The sequence below is a fragment of the Pseudophryne corroboree genome, chromosome 6 (assembly GCF_028390025.1).
Source record: "Pseudophryne corroboree isolate aPseCor3 chromosome 6, aPseCor3.hap2, whole genome shotgun sequence".
In the NCBI taxonomy this organism is placed as follows: domain Eukaryota; kingdom Metazoa; phylum Chordata; class Amphibia; order Anura; family Myobatrachidae; genus Pseudophryne; species Pseudophryne corroboree.
This window is the reverse complement of record NC_086449.1, coordinates 205,655,330-205,674,391: the sequence shown is the minus strand read 5'-3', so window position 1 is coordinate 205,674,391 and position 19,062 is coordinate 205,655,330.

Here is a 19,062-nt window from a genome sequence, read left to right as displayed (position 1 = left end):
TGTGGCAAACTCGGTATGTCAGTCCTCCATGTTGCTTGTACTTGTTCTTTTATTTTTAATGAAGATGGTTTCAATAATTTAATATCTAAAGATCTGGGTTTGTATTTATTGTTATTATAACTAGAAACTATTGATTGCAGTGGATCTTGAGAAATATAATTCCCTGACATAATTGGTAAAGACAGTGGATAATTTGAACTTTCATGAGAGCAAATAGACTATTACTGGGGAGATTGGATTCTGACCGTAAAATTTTAAATTATTTTATTTTGCCACCAGGGTCAAATACCTGAGATATAGCCTTGAGGCCCATTGTAATAAGCCAAAGACACGTTGGATTTTCAGTCCCAGGCGTAAAAGGCAGGGTTTCCCCAAATTGGCATCCAATCCATTCTAACTTTCTGTCTGTTCAATTAGCGTTTACAGCACTCTAAATAGTAAGTTGGTGTAAATATATTTAGGAATTAGTTACCTCGGGGTCTGTAGTAGAGCCTCCAGAGAATAAGGGGAGAAAACTTCACACTACAAGTCGAAATCTCTGTACACACTACATTCCATTACCCAATCAAGGGCAAATCTAAAAAGAAATGCTCTTGAATATTGGGTTAGATCTCTAAGACTTAATCCCCCATCTTGCTTGTGGCACTTTAGCTTCTTCAAAGCAATTCAAGTTTTTTTTATTTCCATATGAATTTAGAGAAAATTTTAATTATATGCTTAATATCTTTTGTGGTTAGTTTAAGATCATTTGCATAAGCTAAGTTAGTCTAGGTAAGAGAACCGATTTGAATACTTCAAGTCTTTCCAGGAGGGATAGTGGCAAATTATGCCAATTTTCAAACGATTTTTCCATTTTTGTAATAGCTGGGATCAAATTTAAAGCATAGAGGTTACTCAATTTGTTTGGTATATTAATGCCAATATATTTTGTGTGAGATACTGTAGCAGGTATATTACTATTCAAAATTAGTTATTCCAATTTTTTATTATTGATTTTGTACCCAGACATGCTACCAAACTTAGAAATTATATCTAAGGCTATAGGTATAGAGTGCTCGGGGTTCGAGAGGAAAAGAAGCATATCGTCAGCGAATAATGATATCCGTAAATCTCTCCTACCCACTGTAGTTTCCTGAAACAATGGGGACTGGCATAAAGCCAGAGGTTCAAGTGCTAATATAGACAGCAAAGGGGAGAGAGGGCAGCCTTTTATTATTATTATCCTTTATTTATATGGCGCCACAAGGGTTCCGCAGCGCCCAATTACAGAGTACAAATGCACATAAAAAATAGGAAAACAGTGACTTACAGTTGAATACAATATAGGACAAGTACAGGGCAACTAAGCATAACTACACCAGTAAACATAGAGATAAGTTCCAGGTGGTCAAAAAACTGTGGGATCTGGGCAGTTGAGGATTATTAAAGTAAGAAAAGTATAAGCACATGAGGGAAGAGGGTCTAGCCTAGTGCCTCTAAGTATCGGGAAAGGATCTGAAAGTAGCCCATTACATATTATTTGGGATGATGGGTTAGTATAAAGAGTTTGTAAAAACGATATGACTTTTTGTGGGAAAGACAAATGGAATAAAGCGTCATAGAGGTGCCCCCAGTGCACCATGTCAAAAGCCTTTGCGGCATCAAGGGAGAGAATTGCCTTAGGTGTGCCTGACATGGTGCACTGGGAACCACATACCGCAGTAAGAAGTCGATGGATGTTCGCCACAGGGTTTCTACCCTTAACAACGCCCGTTTGGTCATTATGTATAAGAGTAGGTAGTACTATTTTCAATCAATTTGCTCAAATTTTAGTTAGCAATTTGTATTGTATATTTAATAGGGAAATCGGCCTGTAAAATCCAGGATCCGAGGGATTTCTATCTGGTTTAAGTAGTACTCTTATAGTTGCGGTATTGTAATATAGTGGGATGTCAAGGGATTCTAGAATAGAATTAAAAATCAAAACCAGAACAGGCGTAATCTTTGGGGCCAGTAATTTATAGAATTCTGATGTAAAGCCATCAGGGTTGGGCGCTTTACCTAAAATTGGGAGATGGCAGATGAGACCTTATCAACAGTGATTGTTCCTATCAAGGAATCACCCAATGTCTTCGATCATTGCGGTATAGTAAAGTGTCCCAGAACTGTAAGTCACTGGAAGTAGATACAGCAGGAGCAGAATATAAAGTACCATAAAAATCTTTCAGTATCTCAGCTATTTGGGAATTCGATGTGGTCAGAGAACCATCTCCTTTTTTCAGAGAAAACATGATAGATGGGGCACGGTGACCTCTTAGTAAATTTGGCAATAACTTACTAGACTTGTTTGCAAATTTGTGTGTCTTAAAGTTCCTAGAAAAAGTATATGAAGCTTCCATTTTAATAAAAATACCCTTGAATTTTTTCCTAGCCTGTAGATTAGCTTCTCTTGTAGGATCTGATTTGTATGTTTGGAAAGTAGAAGTGAGTTATCCCTGCACTAATGTATAGGCTAGTACATCTCTTTTCTTATAAGGTGTAGTGTGTGAAATAATGACCCCGTGGATAGTTGCCTTAAACGCTTGCCAAAAGAGCACCGGGTTAGCTACTCTGGTGTCAGAATTATCAGTTTCAAAATTATCCCAAGCCTGAAGAACAACTCCTTTCAGAGTGTTAGAGTTTGTCAAGGGGCAGCGACACCTAATAAAATTTCCTTTTTTGTGAGCCACTAAAAAAAGTTCAACTCACACTACTGTGTGATCAGAAATCGTAATAGCCTCGATTTCTGCCCCAGAAATATTTGGCAACAAGGAAATAGACATTAAAATATAGTCAATTCTAGACATGGTGCCTCTCGCTGCTGACAGCCATGAATATTCCCTATCTATTGGGTGCAGCATACTCCAAGAATCTAGTAGGTCAAGTTTTTCCGCAAGTTCAGGGACACCCAATTTAGGTAGTTTTTGCCTATCTAGCTGAGCGAGGGATATTAGAGTCATATCACCACATACAGTACTTGTCAAAAGTCTGACCACACCAGTATATTTTAAGGAATTTTCAAGTTAACTGCACAGTAATGAAATAAAACCTGTTTTATTGGCTTTGTTTACAAAAGAACAACTGTTTGAACAATAAGGAAAACAAAAAAAAATACTTGTTTTAACTTTTAGGCAAGTTTATTTAGGTAGCCTGCTTTCATCGAAGTGACGACCTTTAGCTTTGGTAAGCGCTTTGCATATCCTTGGCATCCTATTTATTAATTTTTCCAGCTTTTGGCAATCCATTCAACTCCAGCAGATGTGGAGAGCCTCCCAGAGGCCCTCAGTGTTGGTAGGCATCTGTTTTCGGACTTCCCTGTCTAATTCTTCCCACAAAAGCTTGATGGGTGAAACATCTGGCGATTGAGGTGGCCATTCCATTTTTGTTACGACTTTCTTTTGCAAATAATTAGTACACAACTTGGACATATGTTTTGGATCGTTATCTTGTTGGAAAATTAAGTTCTGACCCACAAGTCGCCTTCCGGAGGGAATCGCATGATGCAGTAATATGTTGTGGTACACCTTTTGATCCATTATTTTGTCGGTTCTAAGTCACCAACTTGATTGCCCATTAAACATCCCCAAACCATCACATTGCCTCCTCCATGCTTAACTGTTGGGCGCTACACAGTCTGGGAGAAAGTGCTCACCTGGGCGTCGACGCACAAAAGCCAGGCGATGCGAGACAAAAAGTTCAAATTTCGATTCGTTGGTCGACAGCACCCTCTTCCACTGTTCCTCAGTCCAATCCTTATGCTTCTTAGCCCATGCGTACCTTTTTGATACATTTGCAGCATGTAGAAGTGGTTTTCTTACCGCAACCCTACCACTAAGGCCATATTCATGTTGAAAATTATGACTTTAGTGCTCCCTTATTTACATTTACCAATTATTTTACAATACTTGTCAAAAGTCTAAGCAAACCCTCTGAAATCGAAAAGAATGGAATTCACCATGTCTCCAAAGGCCCATAGACAAAAAACTCTGAATCCATTAACATGAAGATACTTAGGGGTCTATTTACTAAGAGTAGAGAGAGCACCACTTTCTGTCAAACTCAATCTGACAGGTCAACACGCCTCTAATTATGCAAATCACGCCCTAACCACGCCCCTAATCACTCCTCCAACACTCCCACTTTTCCTCCCCTTCTGATGTTGTTTTATATGAAATAAGCTTACAGAATGAGATATAAGCGTCGTTTAAACATTGCAAAGCCTCCTGCGTATTAACTCTTAGATGTTACATCAGTGTATATTATTTCCAATTGATTTGTGTGTTGTTAACTCTTAGTTGCACCAGTAAATGTTATATCCGGTTGATTTATAAAATTGTATAAACCTTATAGCTTTAGTTCACCTTCTGAGACCGATAGTTGAACTCGAGCCTTGAGATTTGTTACAGATAGTTGAACTATTAATGGCCAGGCACACAGACGGATGTGTGCATTAAGAGTTCACTATATGTGTATTTTAAGCTATGGTGTTTGAGACAGATTAGTAAACTAATGACCAGTACACATAGACGTGCAATTTGTTTTAATTAGTAGTTGACATAGAGATCTAGTTGTTCCTTACGATGTTTACGTTGTTACAGACAGATTGGTTAACTAATGACCAGTACACATAGACATGTAATTTGTTTTAATTACAGAGAAGTAATATATTATTGATCAGTACACACAGACAAAACATTTTTGCTTTAATAAAAATTTGACATTGAGAACAGTTATCATTATTACAGATAAGATAGATCTTAGTGCTCCATGCAAACAAACAGTCCGTTTGTTTTAATTAAGAGTCTTCTATAGTATAGTGTATCTTTATTATGATTTGTGTATTTTTACAGACATTTGAATGATCCACACAAACAGGCCCATTTGTTTATAAATATATCGGCATGACTAAGATGCTTTTTAAAAACGAATATTGGATCATGTATATATCATTAAAAATACACAAAGAGATATAAGCAACATGAAGAAAATTACAAGTTTGGCGAGACACTTTCTACAATTCCACGCTAGTAATCACAAAAAGGTAAAAATGTATGATCTAGAACAGGTTGAGCTAGGGATAAGTAGTGGTAACATTACTAAGTAGTCACTAAAGAAAAAATCTAGATACATTTGCCTGTTGAATACTATGACTCCATTAGGATTAAATAAGGAGATACACTACATATCCTTTATTTGAAAATCTGGGGCCATATGTCAAAATCATATTCTTGGTATCATTTTTAATGCTTATTAATGGTGGGTTTACTTCATATCCATAACATGGATTGTCAAAGAGGCCGCTGAACCTATATCAGTCCTTAAGCTATGCTACCTTGATCCATTCTAATCTTTTACTCTAAAGTAGAATGCCAATATGCTTGTTTGTGCTTAATAGTAGTACATATCTCATGGGGTATGCATGCACAAACATTATATTTACAGTAAAAAGTTTTAATAACTATTGGGTCACTAGGCATATCATGTCATCATTTTCCTAAATAGGATCTGTTATGTTAAAATAGCCCGTTACATTATTACCAACATAACATATGAGTATTGTTACTATTCAATTTAACTCATCTGTGTCTTATTTAAACGATATATATTTATCAAATATATTATGATTCTGGAACACATAATACTGGTGTAGATAGGAAGATTGCACATGATCACATAGTATTATTTGCTTAAAAATTATACCCCATAAGGGTATTACATTAGTAAAATATAGGAATATATAAGATTCATCATGATAAATTCAGTTATATCATCTGTCATGTTGATATTCTATTTACAATATTTAGTGGTACAACATGCATGAAACATCTTAGATTTAGAAACGTTTGGAAATATTTATGCCAAGCACATATCTATATGACACAGGGACCTATATGTTTACTGTATACTGAGTTAACTAGTTAGTCAAAAATCATTACAGCTCTCTTTTGTTTTGTTTAGCGATCTTATATATCATGATTCATATCTTTGTAGTGACCTGTAGTATATGTGTATATACCAAAATCATCATGTAAAGGATTACAGTAGCCGGAACTGCTTATTATTGGTTTTCATATGTATGTCAGTGTGAGAATACGGTATCTTATTTAAACGCTTTATATTTATCATATATATTATGATTCTGGAACACATAATACTGGTGCAGAAAGGCAGATTGCACATGATCACATAGTATTATTTGTTTAAAAATTATACCCAAATTATAGGATAAATATCCAGTGGAATTGCCGTGGAGATTATCACAACCTTGGGATGGTGATACATGCTACCTATTATATAGCCTGTTCCCTAGAGTTGATTTGATTTTTTAAATTCACATTCAATACCATTCATATTTATCAATCACATTAGCTTACCAAGTTGCAATGCTACAGATGCGCTAATGCACTGTCCTAGCATAATTGGGCAAAACAACAATTCGCACAACCGTCGCTGAAACGGTGAACGAACAATTTGCAATGCCCTCGATCGGACATAACAGCCTAAAGAAGAATGCTAGGCCATTGGTTATGGGGATACATCATGGCTGTATCAACCCGAACAAACGCAGACCACATCGACCAAGAATGAACGACAAAGATTGTAATTCAATATTTTACCGATCTTAAAAGAAATTGTCGTATTCTGAAGATGATGCGCCTCAACGGATTAGGATTGCGTTACAAACTGTATCAAGCGTCAGTAACGGGGCCGCTGTAACAGCAAAATAGAGACAATGACACAAGAACAGCAGAATAGTTCTGGTGAAATGTTAATATTTGTTGCAGGAATTCGTGGTAATACTACAGCGGTTGATTGTGTAGCAGTAACACACAATATTTTTACCACAGACGACCGACATAGCTGTTGGAATTCAAAATACAGAACAAGTAGACCAATACGCTGAAATACAATTTTATGCGTTGATGGGGTAAGATACAGGAAGATGTTGAGAACATTCGGGGTGTAAATGCCGGATATTTGTCAAAACCCATTAAAGGTTTGAGCCACAGTGCTACATGTAAACATGACATTATTAAAGAAGTTGTTGAGCCGTATATGAAAGGCCTACCAAAATACATAGATCGGTCTGTTAAGACAACTGCTTTTATTAAAGCCAACATACATTATTTTGCAGAAATAATTGAAACCGAACCGTGACTAGGCATAATCGGCTACGTTTGAAACATGTTTTAAATTTAAATGTCTGTAAAAAAACATGAATTAAACCTGTGTAACATACAAAATCTCACAGTTATTCCTGCGTGTAAAGGTGTAACAGTCTGTAACAATATTAACCAGTTTGAGAAAGCGCAAACAGCTCGGGGAACAGGAGGTAGGCGGGTAACAGTGCGCTACCAATTGACTAAGCACCGCCTGACAACATTGTTGGTGTAAGCATTTTTATACACGTTGTAATACACAGTAATATGTGGTATGTATGCATCAATATACACGTTGTAATACACAGTAATATGTGATATGCATGCAGCGATATATACTTTGTAATACACAGTAATATGCGGTCTGTATACAGTGATATAGACGGTGTAATATACAGTAATCTATGTTATGCAGTGAAATAAACGGTTTAATACACAATTATATATGGCATGTATGCAGCGATATATATACGTTGTAATACACAGTAATATGTGGTATTTGGTGTAAATCTATTTTCGTTAATATACAGGTCTGGACATGTCACGATGTAATATACATTAATATATGGTGTGCATCTATATAAACGTTTAATACACAGTAATATGTGGTATGCATGCAGCGATATACACGTTGTAATACACAGTAATATGTGGTATTTGGTGAAAATCTTTTTTTTTGTTAATATACAGGTCTGGATATGTCACGATGTAATATACGGTAATATATGGTGTGCAGCTATATAAACTAGAGATGAGCGCCGGAAATTTTTCGGGTTTTGTGTTTTGGTTTTGGGTTCGGTTCCGCGGCCGTGTTTTGGGTTCGACCGCGTTTTGGCAAAACCTAACCGAATTTTTTTTGTCGGATTCGGGTGTGTTTTGGATTCGGGTGTTTTTTTCCAAAAAACCTAAAAAACAGCTTAAATCATAGAATTTGGGGGTCATTTTGATCCCAAAGTATTATTAACCTCAAAAACCATCATTTCCACTCATTTTCAGTCTATTCTGAATACCTCACACCTCACAATATTATTTTTAGTCCTAAAATTTGCACCGAGGTCGCTGGATGACTAAGCTAAGCGACCCTAGTGGCCGACACAAACACCGGGCCCATCTAGGAGTGTCACTGCAGTGTCACGCAGGATGTCCCTTCCAAAAAACCCTCCCCAAACAGCACATGACGCAAAGAAAAAAAGAGGCGCAATGAGGTAGCTGTGTGAGTAAGATAAGCGACCCTAGTGGCCGACACAAACACCGGGCCCATCTAGGAGTGTCACTGCAGTGTCACGCAGGATGTCCCTTCCAAAAAACCCTCCCCAAACAGCACATGACGCAAAGAAAAAAAGAGGCGCAATGAGGTAGCTGTGTGAGTAAGATAAGCGACCCTAGTGGCCGACACAAACACCGGGCCCATCTAGGAGTGGCACTGCAGTGTCACGCAGGATGTCCCTTCCAAAAAACCCTCCCCAAACAGCACATGACGCAAAGAAAAAAAGAGGCGCAATGAGGTAGCTGTGTGAGTAAGATAAGCGACCCTAGTGGCCGACACAAACACCGGGCCCATCTAGGAGTGTCACTGCAGTGTCACTCAGGATGTCCCTTCCAAAAAACCCTCCCCAAACAGCACATGACGCAAAGAAAAAAAGAGGCGCAATGAGGTAGCTGTGTGAGTAAGATAAGCGACCCTAGTGGCCGACACAAACACCGGGCCCATCTAGGAGTGGCACTGCAGTGTCACGCAGGATGTCCCTTCCAAAAAACCCTCCCCAAACAGCACATGACGCAAAGAAAAAAAGAGGCGCAATGAGGTAGCTGTGTGAGTAAGATAAGCGACCCTAGTGGCCGACACAAACACCGGGCCCATCTAGGAGTGTCACTGCAGTGTCACGCAGGATGTCCCTTCCAAAAAACCCTCCCCAAACAGCACATGACGCAAAGAAAAAAAGAGGCGCAATGAGGTAGCTGTGTGAGTAAGATAAGCGACCCTAGTGGCCGACACAAACACCGGGCCCATCTAGGAGTGGCACTGCAGTGTCACGCAGGATGTCCCTTCCAAAAAACCCTCCCCAAACAGCACATGACGCAAAGAAAAAAAGAGGCGCAATGAGGTAGCTGTGTGAGTAAGATAAGCGACCCTAGTGGCCGACACAAACACCGGGCCCATCTAGGAGTGGCACTGCAGTGTCACGCAGGATGTCCCTTCCAAAAAACCCTCCCCAAACAGCACATGACGCAAAGAAAAAAAGAGGCGCAATGAGGTAGCTGTGTGAGTAAGATAAGCGACCCTAGTGGCCGACACAAACACCGGGCCAATCTAGGAGTGGCACTGCAGTGTCACGCAGGATGTCCCTTCCAAAAAACCCTCCCCAAACAGCACATGACGCAAAGAAAAAAAGAGGCGCAATGAGGTAGCTGTGTGAGTGAGATAAGCGACCCTAGTGGCCGACACAAACACCGGGCCCATCTAGGAGTGGCACTGCAGTGTCACGCAGGATGGCTCTTCCAAAAAACACTCCCCAAACAGCACATGACGCAAAGAAAAATTAAAGAAAAAAGAGGTGCAAGATGGAATTGTCCTTGGGCCCTCCCACCCACCCTTATGTTGTATAAACAGGACATGCACACTTTAACCAACCCATCATTTCAGTGACAGGGTCTGCCACACGACTGTGACTGATATGACGGGTTGGTTTGGACCCCCACCAAAAAAGAAGCAATTAATCTCTCCTTGCACAAACTGGCTCTACAGAGGCAAGATGTCCACCTCATCATCATCCTCCGATATATCACCGTGTACATCCCCCTCCTCACAGATTATCAATTCGTCCCCACTGGAATCCACCATCTCAGCTCCCTGTGTACTTTGTGGAGGCAATTGCTGCTGGTCAATGTCTCCGCGGAGGAATTGATTATAATTCATTTTAATGAACATCATCTTCTCCACATTTTCTGGATGTAACCTCGTACGCCGATTGCTGACAAGGTGAGCGGTGGCACTAAACACTCTTTCGGAGTACACACTTGTGGGAGGGCAACTTAGGTAGAATAAAGCCAGTTTGTGCAAGGGCCTCCAAATTGCCTCTTTTTCCTGCCAGTATAAGTACGGACTGTGTGACGTGCCTACTTGGATGCGGTCACTCATATAATCCTCCACCATTCTTTCAATGTTGAGAGAATCATATGCAGTGACAGTAGACGACATGTCCGTAATCGTTGTCAGGTCCTTCAGTCCGGACCAGATGTCAGCATCAGCAGTCGCTCCAGACTGCCCTGCATCACCGCCAGCGGGTGGGCTCGGAATTCTGAGCCTTTTCCTCGCACCCCCAGTTGCGGGAGAATGTGAAGGAGGAGATGTTGACAGGTCGTGTTCCGCTTGACTTGACAATTTTCTCACCAGCAGGTCTTTCAACCCCAGCAGACTTGTGTCTGCCGGAAAGAGAGATCCAAGGTAGGCTTTAAATCTAGGATCGAGCACGGTGGCCAAAATGTAGTGCTCTGATTTCAACAGATTGACCACCCGTGAATCCTTGTTAAGCGAATTAAGGGCTCCATCCACAAGTCCCACATGCCTAGCGGAATCGCTCCGTGTTAGCTCCTCCTTCAATGTCTCCAGCTTCTTCTGCAAAAGCCTGATGAGGGGAATGACCTGACTCTGGCTGGCAGTGTCTGAACTGACTTCACGTGTGGCAAGTTCAAAGGGCATCAGAACCTTGCACAACGTTGAAATCATTCTCCACTGCGCTTGAGACAGGTGCATTCCACCTCCTATATCGTGCTCAATTGTATAGGCTTGAATGGCCTTTTGCTGCTCCTCCAACCTCTGAAGCATATAGAGGGTTGAATTCCACCTCGTTACCACTTCTTGCTTCAGATGATGGCAGGGCAGGTTCAGGCGTTTTTGGTGGTGCTCCAGTCTTCTGTACGTGGTGCCTGTACGCCGAAAGTGTCCCGCAATTCTTCTGGCCACCGACAGCATCTCTTGCACGCCCCTGTCGTTTTTTAAAAAATTCTGCACCACCAAATTCAAGGTATGTGCAAAACATGGGACGTGCTGGAATTTGCCCATATTTAATGCACACACAATATTGCTGGCGTTGTCCGATGCCACAAATCCACAGGAGAGTCCAATTGGGGTAAGCCATTCCGCGATGATCTTCCTCAGTTGCCGTAAGAGGTTTTCAGCTGTGTGCGTATTCTGGAAACCGGTGATACAAAGCGTAGCCTGCCTAGGAAAGAGTTGGCGTTTGCGAGATGCTGCTACTGGTGCCGCCGCTGCTGTTCTTGCGGCGGGAGTCCATACATCTACCCAGTGGGCTGTCACAGTCATATAGTCCTGACCCTGCCCTGCTCCACTTGTCCACATGTCCGTGGTTAAGTGGACATTGGGTACAGCTGCATTTTTTAGGACACTGGTGACTCTTTTTCTGAGGTCTGTGTACATTTTCGGTATCGCCTGCCTAGAGAAATGGAACCTAGATGGTATTTGGTACCGGGGACACAGTACCTCAAACAAGTCTCTAGTTGGCTCTGCAGTAATGATGGATACCGGAACCACGTTTCTCACCACCCAGGATGCCAAGGCCTCAGTTATCCGCTTTGCAGTAGGATGACTGCTGTGATATTTCATCTTCCTCGCAAAGGACTGTTGAACAGTCAATTGCTTACTGGAAGTAGTACAAGTGGGCTTACGACTTCCCCTCTGGGATGACCATCGACTCCCAGCAGCAACAACAGCAGCGCCAGCAGCAGTAGGCGTTACACGCAAGGATGCATCGGAGGAATCCCAGGCAGGAGAGGACTCGTCAGAATTGCCAGTGACATGGCCTGCAGGACTATTGGCATTCCTGGGGAAGGAGGAAATTGACACTGAGGGAGTTGGTGGGGTGGTTTGCGTGAGCTTGGTTACAAGAGGAAGGGATTTACTGGTCAGTGGACTGCTTCCGCTGTCGCCCAAAGTTTTTGAACTTGTCACTGACTTATTATGAATGCGCTGCAGGTGACGTATAAGGGAGGATGTTCCGAGGTGGTTAACGTCCTTACCCCTACTTATTACAGCTTGACAAAGGCAACACACGGCTTGACACCTGTTGTCCGCATTTCTGTTGAAATACTTCCACACCGAAGAGCTGATTTTTTTGGTATTTTCACCAGGCATGTCAGTGGCCATATTCCTCCCACGGACAACAGGTGTCTCCCCGGGTGCCTGACTTAAACAAACCACCTCACCATCAGAATCCTCCTGGTCAATTTCCTCCCCAGCGCCAGCAACACCCATATCCTCCTCATCCTGGTGTACTTCAACACTGACATCTTCAATCTGACTATCAGGAACTGGACTGCGGGTGCTCCTTCCAGCACTTGCAGGGGGCGTGCAAATGGTGGAAGGCGCATGCTCTTCACGTCCAGTGTTGGGAAGGTCAGGCATCGCAACCGACACAATTGGACTCTCCTTGTGGATTTGGGATTTCGAAGAACGCACAGTTCTTTGCGGTGCTTTTGCCAGCTTGAGTCTTTTCAGTTTTCTAGCGAGAGGCTGAGTGCTTCCATCCTCATGTGAAGCTGAACCACTAGCCATGAACATAGGCCAGGGCCTCTGCCGTTCCTTGCCACTCCGTGTGGTAAATGGCATATTGGCAAGTTTACGCTTCTCCTCCGACAATTTTATTTTAGGTTTTGGAGTCCTTTTTTTACTGATATTTGGTGTTTTGGATTTGACATGCTCTGTACTATGACATTGGGCATCGGCCTTGGCAGACGACGTTGCTGGCATTTCATCGTCTCGGCCATGACTAGTGGCAGCAGCTTCAGCACGAGGTGGAAGTGGATCTTGATCTTTCCCTAATTTTGGAACCTCAACATTTTTGTTCTCCATATTTTAATAGGCACAACTAAAAGGCACCTCAGGTAAACAATGGAGATGGATGGATACTAGTATACAATTATGGATGGACTGCCGAGTGCCGACACAGAGGTAGCTACAGCCGTGGACTACCGTACTGTGTCTGCTGCTAATATAGACTGGTTGATAATGAGATGTAGTATGTATAAAGAAGAAAGAAAAAAAAAACCACGGGTAGGTGGTATACAATTATGGATGGACTGCCGAGTGCCGACACAGAGGTAGCTACAGCCGTGGACTACCGTACTGTACTGTGTCTGCTGCTAATATAGACTGGATGATAATGAGATGTAGTATGTATAAAGAAGAAAGAAAAAAAAAACCACGGGTAGGTGGTATACAATTATGGATGGACTGCCGAGTGCCGACACAGAGGTAGCTACAGCCGTGGACTACCATACTGTACTGTGTCTGCTGCTAATATAGACTGGTTGATAATGAGATGTAGTATGTATAAAGAAGAAAGAAAAAAAAAACCACGGGTAGGTGGTATACAATTATGGATGGACTGCCGAGTGCCGACACAGAGGTAGCTACAGCCGTGGACTACCGTACTGTGTCTGCTGCTAATATAGACTGGTTGATAATGAGATGTAGTATGTATAAAGAAGAAAGAAAAAAAAAACACGGGTAGGTGGTATACAATTATGGATGGACTGCCGAGTGCCGACACAGAGATAGCTACAGCCGTGGACTACCGTACTGTACTGTGTCTGATGCTAATATAGACTGGATGATAATGAGATGTAGTATGTATAAAGAAGAAAGAAAGAAAAAAACACGGGTAGGTGGTATACAATTATGGATGGACTGCCGAGTGCCGACACAGAGGTAGCTACAGCCGTGGACTACCGTACTGTACTGTGTCTGCTGCTAATATAGACTGGTTGATAATGAGATGTAGTATGTATAAAGAAGAAAGAAAAAAAAAACCACGGGTAGGTGGTATACAATTATGGATGGACTGCCGAGTGCCGACACAGAGGTAGCTACAGCCGTGAACTACTGTACTGTGTCTGCTGCTAATATAGACTGGTTGATAATGAGATGTAGTATGTATAAAGAAGAAAGAAAAAAAAAACCACGGGTAGGTGGTATACAATTATGGATGGACTGCCGAGTGCCGACACAGAGGTAGCTACAGCCGTGGACTACCGTACTGTACTGTGTCTGCTGCTAATATAGACTGGTTGATAATGAGATGTAGTATGTATAAAGAAGAAAGAAAAAAAAAACCACGGGTAGGTGGTATACAATTATGGATGGACTGCCGAGTGCCGACACAGAGGTAGCTACAGCCGTGGAATACCGTACTGTACTGTGTCTGCTGCTAATATAGACTGGTTGATAATGAGATGTAGTATGTATAAAGAAGAAAGAAAAAAAAACCACGGGTAGGTGGTATACAATTATGGATGGACTGCCGAGTGCCGACACAGAGGTAGCTACAGCCGTGGACTACCGTACTGTACTGTGTCTGCTGCTAATATAGACTGGTTGATAATGAGATGTAGTATGTATAAAGAAGAAAGAAAAAAAAAAACACGGGTAGGTGGTATACAATTATGGATGGACTGCCGAGTGCCGACACAGAGGTAGCTACAGCCGTGGACTACCGTACTGTACTGTGTCTGCTGCTAATATAGACTGGTTGATAATGAGATGTAGTATGTATAAAGAAGAAAGAAAAAAAAAACCACGGGTAGGTGGTATACAATTATGGATGGACTGCCGAGTGCCGACACAGAGATAGCTACAGCCGTGGACTACCGTACTGTACTGTGTCTGCTGCTAATATAGACTGGATGATAATGAGATGTAGTATGTATAAAGAAGAAAGAAAAAAAAAACACGGGTAGGTGGTATACAATTATGGATGGACTGCCGAGTGCCGACACAGAGGTAGCTACAGCCGTGAACTACCGTACTGTGTCTGCTGCTAGTATAGACTGGATGATAAATAATGATATAAAAAATATATATATATCACTACTGCAGCCGGACAGGTATATATTATATAATGACGGACCTGCTGGACACTGTCTGTCAGCAGAATGAGTTTTTTATAGAATAAAAAAACACCACACAAGTCACACGACGAGTGTTTAACTTTTTCAGGCAGACAATCACAATATACTGGTGGTCAGTGTGGTCAGGTCACTGGTCAGTCACACTGGCAGTGGCACTCTGGCAGCAAAAGTGTGCACTGTTTAATATGTACTCCTGGCTCCTGCTATAACCTATAACTGCTCCCCAGTCTCCCCCACAATTAAGCTGTGTGAGCACAGTCAGATATTATACATAGATGATGCAGCACACTGGGCTGAGCACAGATATGGTATGTGACTGAGTCACTGTGTATCGTTTTTTTCAGGCAGAGAACGGATTATATTAAATAATAATAAAACTGCACTGGTGGTCTCACTGGTCAGTCACTAGTATAACTAACTAACTACTATCAGCAAAATTCTGCACTCTCTGAGTACTCCTCCTAAGCTCCAGTAAATGAAGTGTCTCACTCTCACTCTCCTATCTATTTCTAAACGGAGAGGACGCCAGCCACGTCCTCTCCCTATCAATCTCAATGCACGTGTGAAAATGGCGGCGACGCGCGGCTCCTTATATAGAATCCGAGTCTCGCGATAGAATCCGAGCCTCGCGAGAATCCGACAGCGTGATGATGACGTTCGGGCACGCTCGGGTTAACCGAGCAAGGCGGGAAGATCCGAGTTGCTCGGACCCGTGTAAAAAAACCTGAAGTTCGGGCGGGTTCGGATTCCGAGGAACCGAACCCGCTCATCTCTAATATAAACGTTGTAATACACAGTAATATGTGGTATGCATGCAGCGATATACACGTTGTAATACACAGTAATATGTGGTATTTGGTGTAAATCTTTTTTTCGTTAATATACGTTTGGACATGTCACGATGTAATATACAGTAATCTATGGTATGCATCGATATAAACGGTTTAATACACAGTTATATATGGTATGTATACAATGATATAAATGGTGTGAATCTTTTTTCGTTAATATACAGGTCTGGACATCTCACGATGTAATATACAGTAATATATGGTGCGCAGCTATATAAACGTTTAATACACAGTAATATGTGGTATGCATGCAGGGATATACATGTTGTAATACACAGTAATATGTGGTCTGTATACAGTGCTATACACGCTGTAATACACAGTAATATATGGTCTGTACGCAGCGATATACACTGTTTAATACACAGTAACATATGGCATGTATGCAGCGATATATACGTTGCAATATACAGTAATCTATGTTATGCAGCGATATAAACAGTTTAATACACAGTTATATTTGGTATGCATGCAGCGATATACACGTTGTAATACACAGTAATATGTGGTATTTGGTGTAAATCTTTTTTTCGTTAATATACAGGTTTGTACATGTCATGATGTAATATACAGTAATCTATGGTATGCATCGATATAAACGGTTTAATACACAGTTATATATGGTATGTATACAATGATATAAATGGTGTGAATCTTTTTTCGTTAATATACAGGTCTGGACATCTCACGATGTAATATACAGTAATATATGGTGCGCAGCTATATAAACGGTTTTATACACAGTAATATGTGGTATGCATGCAGCGATATACACGTTGTAATACACAGTAATATGTGGTTTGTATACAGTGCTATACACGCTGTAATACACAGTAATATATGGTCTGTATGCAGCGATATACACTGTTTAATACACAGTAACATATGGCATGTATGCAGCGATATATACGTTGTAATATACAGTAATCTATGTTATGCAGTGATATAAACAATTTAATACACAGTTATATATGGTATGCATGCAGCGATATACACGTTGTAATACACAGTAATATGTGGTATTTGGTGTAAATATTTTTTCGTTAATATACAGGTCTGGACATGTCACGCTGTAATATACAGTAATATATGTTGCGCAGCTATATAAATGGTTTAATACACAGTAATATGTGGTATGCATGCAGCGATATACACCAGGTTAGCATCTATAAACCGGCAATTAAGTATTATGCTTATTACCAGTCGGGTTACTGCAGCGCAGTTAAATCTGTATTCTCTCTCTCACAACTAACCGCTGTTAATTGCTAATATATCATTATTCATAGCGTGTATGCCATTTTACATCTGACAACCAGTCAATTACAAACCCGTGTTCTCATAGCACTCTTGATAGACCTTAATTAATGAACCAAACAAGTCTGGTCATGTCTGCTTGCAATCAAAGTTCAACGATCGGTCACAATAAAGATAAAACTTTTTAGTGCTATTTCTTAATAAATGACCCAGACGTATCTGTTTACGTGGATCATTCAAATGTCTGTAAAAATACACAAATCGTAATAAAGATACACTATACTATAGAACACTCTTAATTAAAACAAACGGACTGTTTGTTTGCATGGAGCACTAAGATCTATCTTATCTGTAATAATGATAACTGTTCTCAATGTCAAATTTTTATTAAAGCAAAAATGTTTTGTCTGTGTGTACTGATCAATAATATATTACTTCTCTGTAATTAAAACAAATTACACGTCTATGTGTACTGGTCATTAGTTAACCAATCTGTCTGTAACAACGTAAACATCATAAGGAACAACTAGATCTCTATGTCAACTACTAATTAAAACAAATTACACGTCTATGTGTACTGGTCATTAGTTTGCTAATCTGTCACAAACACCATAGCTCAAAATACACATATAGTGAACTCTTAATGCACACATCCATCTGAGTGCCTGGCCATTAATAGTTCAACTATCTGTAACAAATCTCAAGGCTCGAGTTCAACTATCAGTCACAGAAGGTGAACTAAAGCTATATGGTTTATACAATTTTATAAATCAACCGGATATAACATTTACTGGTGCAACTAAGAGTTAACAACACACAAATCAATTGGAAATAATATACACTGATGTAACATCTAAGAGTTAATACGCAGGAGGCCTTGCAATGTTTAAACAACGCTTATATCTCATTCTGTAAGCTTACTTCATATAAAACAACATCAGAAGGGGAGGAAAAGTGGGAGTGTTGGAGGAGTGATTAGGGGCGTGGTTAGGGCTTGATTTGCATAATTAGAGGCGTGTCGACCTGTCAGATTGAGTTTGACGGAAAGTGGTGCTCTCTCTACTACTAAGCCTTGGATGGAGATAAAGTCGCTGCCAATCGGCTCCTAACTGTCCAAACACAGCCTATAACATGGTAGTTAGGAGCCGATTGGCTGGTACTTTGTCTCTGGTGACTTTATCTCTGTCCAAGGCTTAAGGGGGGTACTCACGGAGCGATAATCTAAGCAATCTGACTAGATTGCTTAGATTTTAAGCATGATCACTCCGTGTGTACCCCCTACAGCGATAGCGATGCGCAGCCCCGCGCATCGCTATCGCTGGTGCAAGATTGGCCTGCATGCAGGCTCAATCTAGCAGGTCGCTCATTTCACCCGCTGGGTGAAATGAGCGTCCCCGCGCTTCCCCCGCACGCTCAGCACACATTGCGCTGTGCTGAGCCTGGGGAGAGATGTGTGCTGAGCGGTTCGCTCAGCACACATCTCTCCCTAGATCTGCCCGTAAATACGGGCCTTTAGTAAATAGACCCCTTAATCAGAAAAAAACGTGGTGAGAGACGTTATGCAAAAGGTATGAATATCATTCACTATCAGACATCCTGGAAAGGAAATGGTCAGCTTCAGATGATTCCTTAAGGTATGCTTCGGCATCAGGGGAGAAAATCTTCTAAAGGATGAGCCATTGTATAAACGCAGCCGAGCCGGGTAGAGTAGAGCAAATTTTCTATTTTCTTGAATGAGACGTGAACAGAGAGCTGCAAAATCTCATCTGGCTTTACATAATTCTGCTGAATAGTCCTGAAAAATTTAAATCTTATGGCCGTCCTAGGCCAATTGTTTGAATTTAAGTGATGCA